Source organism: Pseudopodoces humilis, chromosome 9 (assembly GCF_049639895.1).
Source record: "Pseudopodoces humilis isolate 2021_Gansu_Grassland_sample_001 chromosome 9, ASM4963989v1, whole genome shotgun sequence".
Classification (NCBI taxonomy): Eukaryota; Metazoa; Chordata; class Aves; order Passeriformes; family Paridae; genus Pseudopodoces; species Pseudopodoces humilis.
The window spans coordinates 14,639,948-14,645,658 of record NC_142208.1 but is presented as its reverse complement, the minus strand read 5'-3'; positions in this window follow the sequence as shown (position 1 = coordinate 14,645,658).

The window sequence follows — 5,711 nt, the reverse complement described above, 5'->3', positions numbered from 1 at the left end:
AGTGCACCCTGAGAAAGTACGGAGAGGGCCCTGATTGCAGTCCTGCCTTCAAACAGGTCACAACTCCATTGTTTTGGAACAATAGAGGTTTTATAAACAAAGTCTAACTAGAAAGATTGTGAGTTATGACACTACAAAGAGCCTTGCTGAAAGCAAAACAAGGCAAAAAAGAAACAGGGTAAGGCATAGAAAAATGCTTATAAACACTAAGTTAAATCCCAGGTCTTGAGCAATATATTGATTCTGGAGGAACTGTGCTACCTTACAGAATGCTGAGGTTATTTACACCACACAGTGTATATGCTGCATAATTTCAGCAAAAATAAATGCATAGACACACAAGTACTTAAAAATCTGGTTACTACTGGCTTCAAAGGGGTTGTTTGCATGTTTCAAGTTAGGCATAAACTTAGGCTTCCTGTTGGGGACCTGAAAGAGGCTGTGGATGATGACCTCTCCCTGCATTGTCTATTGCAGTCATCCCGTGGTCCCTTAAGTTACTATTTCCAATGGCCACCTGTTGCCTTTCATCATAAATTTAGCTCTACTGCTGTAACCTCTCCCCTTGGCAAGGCCTGTGCCTACTCATGTGGAATTATTTTTGCAATACTGGAACTTACTCTTTTCAACTATGACTGTCTTTTCACTTTACAACATGCAGTACCTGGTGTAACAGGTGCCCTCTGCATGTAGAGAAATGCAAGTGAGTAATAGGTAGAACAAGTGAAGGATGCTCTGAGAAATCCAGAGCATGAAAGGAAACCTCTTGATTTCAAGCAGCCCATGCGTTGAAGGTGTTCAGACTTGTATATGTGTGAAATTAAAATTAAGTCAACTATGATAATTTGGTTAATTTAGCTTTGTGCACAAATATTTACACAGTCTTTTTATCTAGGTATTATTCAATAGAGAGGAAATTATTAGCGTTTCAATCCATCCCATCCAAAGCAAGAAACTTTCCCTCTTTGGTAGTAGCCTAGAAACACTTTTTTTCCCCTTCCCTCTTGGAACTGGAGGTATCTGAAAAAATAAGCTCATATTACTTTGTTGTATGAGCTGCTAAAGTCTCTAATTTTGGTTGCTAGTGCCCAGAGGACAAGTAATCAGTTCTTAAGCTAATCAGCCTTATGTTGTAGTGCATCAGTTTGATGAGGTTTGAGTTAAAAATCTGGCAAAAGAATTTGAAACCTTTCTGTGTTACTGGAATGTAATGCTTTTCCATGTGAAGATCAATTTAACAAGCAGAATTAATCCAAGACTGAGAGGAGAGAAGAAGGGGGCTATGGTAGAAGGTATTGAAACTCCCTGTGTACTAAACTTCCACCCCTATAGCTACGGCAAGTGATTATTACCAAATAAAGGGTTCAGCATGTATTACAGTAAAGCAGGTGGTCAGAATGTTAGGCAGTAACAATTTAGGAACTGCCACTTTTCTGCTCTCTTTTTAAATGCATCTATAAAGAACATCCAAGAAGGCTGTGTGCAACTTTTTAGAAGCATTATAATGAACTTGCTCTCATTTGTTAATAAGGGCATAGTGGAAGATTAAAAGTATCTTCCTGCTATTATGTTTTGCTTTTTAACTAAATCTTAAATGTTGTTGAATAAGATTTGTTCGTGTATGATGTCTGCTTACTCCAAGTGTGAAGCAAGTATTTAGATAAAAAGCAGGTAAGTCCTGTCCTAGGGACAGGACTGGAAATTAATTATACAGGAAAACACTGCAGTTCAAGTTTCTAGTAGGTGAAGCCCAGTCTCTTGGAATTACATTAGTTCCAATGAGCATGTTTTTACCACAAAACCAGATGCCAGAGTTTCTGCACCAGGCCTGTTTGAGGTGGGGAATGGAGGCTGTCCAGGTTTATCAAGCTGAATTTTGCATTCTACAGCCCTAATCAGTCTAGAGCTAATTAGCAGCCTCTACACAAGAAGGCCACAAGTCATCAATCATAGAAGATGAGAGCAGTCAGCCCCCCATCCCTGACATTTCAAGAAAAGTTTTCTCTTGCACTCCTTTTTTTGTGATGGGGCTTCAAAAGTCGCAAGATTGCTTTTCACGGTCAATAGTGTGTGAAGTAGAAGCCATGTCTTGATGTGACAGACAAGGGACCACTGTTCAAAGACCTATTGGACTCTTTTTTTATTTCTTTTTCCCCCCTCCCCCTCTCTAAATGCTGTCCTCTAATAGAATGGAGTCAACTGATGACTTTATTTGCTTTGAGTTGAAGCATAGTTCAGCTGGGAATAAAAAAAAGTTTTAACAAGTATGATTTTTGTTAGAGCAAAATTCAAGATTTTTACAAAGCTGCTTAGTTCTTTTTAAAAGTTACAATCCTTTCTTATGCGCAGCTAATGAGGAATGAAAGTCCTTTCACATGCCTAATACAGTTTAGTAGTGTGTCTTGAAATCCAATGCTAACAGCTGCAGGCTAAGCACTAGGAAACCCTTGCAGGAAAAAAAATACTACATTTCTTGAGGCTGTTCATCAAACTTACAAACAACTTGGAGATGTAAATTTAAATAATAGGTTTGTTGTCTTGAACGATGCTGAGAATTAGACTGTGTGTTATATTTCATTCTCTGGGCAGAAGATGTGTAATTCTATCTGTGTTACTCCCACAATAAGGGATGGGTGGTGTCTGTATGCCTGATGCATGTCTAGCAGGTCTTACTGCAAGCTGTCCATAGCATGTCCTTGCACCTGTTGATAGCATCACTGTTTCAGGCTCAGATGTTTAATACTATATTATGGCCCTTTCAGAGCTTCTGGCTGGGACAGCTGGGTAAAGGAGATGTTTTTTATAAGTAACAAATATGTTCATACAGTGTTCTTTTGTTAATCATTGAATTTTCACTATGAGAAAAATTGTTTTGTTGAAGGACAGGTTTCAGAAATATTTCTTGAAGATCTAAATGTCTCTCTCAAGGCCTCTTTTTTTTATCCTATTGAGCTACGTGGACTTTGTTGATTTACTTAAGCAATTGGAGCAACATTCAGAGCAGGTAATAAGCTTTTGTCTGTACAACTCACCAGGAGTTCCTTGTTCTACCAGGCACAAAACCAAACTCAACATCCATCCCTGTACCTGCAGTTGTCCACTGCAGACTGGGAATGGCTTTTTAGAAGGTGTTAGCTCAAGCAGCAAAGCTGTATGGTGACAAAGCACTGCACAGCACTGCCAGCAGCGAGCCATGCTCACTCTTTGCTTTCCAGTTCTCTGTTTCTGAAATGTGACCCCAGTGACATTCCAGTTTGCACCAAGATTTCTGTGCTGGCCTAAGTGGGCCTGGCAATTAGGCATCCCTAAAAGAAAACGGCACCATGTAGAAACTTGAGGAAAAAATGGTATGAACACTGAAAGAGCCATTAAATTCCTTCTGTGATATCAGTGGAACTACACATTGAAAAATTCCCCTAATACATCTTTAAACCATAGACCATAGCACTGGTTATGGTCTAGAGTATCAACTCCTACATTTCAATAAGAGGGCATTTTCTTTCTTTTTGTCTCTAATACTGCTGGGGGGGTGGTGCGTGGACTATGACATGCATCTACAGAAAAATATGTTTGTAGTGAAATCACATTAAGGATTTGACTAAGCTCACACAAGCAGAGTTAAGACTGATTTTCTGTCATTACCTCAGCTCATTACATCTTGGGGTTTTGTTGCTAGTGTAGTCTGTAAGATCACCCACTGCCTGGAGAATCCTGTTCTACCTGGAAACAAAGGGAAGTGTTATGTTGTAGCTTCACCTCTGAAATTTTCTTGCTTTGCCAACTTTCCTCGGTGTTACCATAAAACAGTCCTTGGTGACTTATATGTATTAATGGCATTAATTAAACTATCAGCACAGCTGAATGGGAGAAAATGCGTCTTCTGAACTTGTTTCTTGAATAGGAGTAAATGCCTCATTAATCTTAAGCATCAGCCCAAGAACACTGTGTTTGTTAGATAGAATAATAAATGACTTTACAGGAAATACACAATAGCAGATGCTGGAATGCATCCATTCATTAGTCACTGTGCATAAATATCCCCTTATTTCCATGAAGAGACATTTAATGGAGGGCCAGTCTGACAAACATGTGCAAGCTTTCACTCACTCAGAAAACGGAAGGGAGAAAATGTCATACAAATTTGCCTGCTGAACACGAAGTATCACATACCTTATGTGTGCTTTTTCTGCTCCTTTCCCATCTTTTGTCAGATTGAAATGTGAATTAACAAAGGCAAAACTGTTGGACAGGTTTTGGAAGCCCATGAGGCATTACAGTTATTTCTATTTCTTGGTTGTGAAGTCTGGGTCACTGCTGTGTCATTTGGAGGCAATCACCATCTTTACTCAAAGCCCAGTTGAGTGTCTGGTGAAGTCGAAGGAAGGCTTTTTGCTTCAGAACCTTACAAGAAAATATTGTTGGGTTTGTTTTTAATCATTGCTCCCAAGATACTAAGAAACAAGCAAACAAGCCTATTTCAGTGAATAATAGTGAATGTAGAAAAAAAAATAATTGTCCCACTCCCACAGCCCCTGCTGTCTGTTAGCTTTTGTAACCATAAATGCATTTCCTAGTCTTGTAAAGTAACTGAGCTAATGAAGCACGTCTGCAAACAGGTACATCTGCAAAATTCAAAAGAAAGTTATGTCTTCATATTGTTTTGCTTTCTTCTCCACATAATTGGTCAGAACTACTGTTTTTCTCAGATTGATTCAATGCACGAGCATGTTAGATGTGTTACAGGAATGCCTAAATAATTTGCTTGGTATGTGCAATTGTTCCTCAATGCACTCCATGATGAAATTTAACTAAAGGGTCACATTATAGCATAATTATTCTTAGAACACATTAACAGTGTTTGGATGTCATTGTGTGTTTGAAATCTATTTCTAAGCCTAAACTGACCAAAACTAGGAAACCTGTATTTAATAAACAAATTCTTAAGCTGGTGATTGTTGTGTGTACCAAAGGTATCAATGTCCTATACCAGCAGCCATCCCCATCAAGAAATCTTCAATCTAAGCATGCAGATGCCTTGTGCCCATGGATTCTTCACAGGTGCCACAGTGTTTCTCACTAGAATACTAATCAGGGTGCTTGGCTTGGGGCCTGCACAGACTCAGCCTCATACCATAAGGAAGGACAAAGTTTAGTTTCTTATCCTGGAAGTTTTTGAATAAGTATGGATTTGAAAAGACTTCTATGCATGATTTGGTGAATTTTCTCATCTGAATTGAGAACTTGGCAATGCTTTATAGTATTGTTAAATCAAATGCTTTGGACCAAAATTTCAAGCTGGGTATTGTGGTAACTTGGGTGGTTATTTTTCTACTGGCCTAAATTTGCAGTCTTTGCTCATAAGTCCTACTTGCATGAACAAACATCAGTTTGCTTACAAAATTAGAGCCATAGATCAACAGTGAATTACTGACAAAGTTGAGGGAGGGAGAGTTTTGTTTCAAAGTAATATATAATGATAATAGCAGCCTAAATTTTCAGAAGTGACCAGTGAGTTTTGAAATAGAAAGTACCAGTGAGCTTACTGTTTCTGCAGATCTGTCATCTGACAACTAGCCCCACTTCAGCTCATCACAAAAATTACTGCTAGGCTAATAGCTCACTAATAATGACAGAAAATATTAGTACTTTATGAAGTGTGATACAAATATAAGTTTCTAATGAATTTTTCACCATTGAAAATCTAGAAGAAC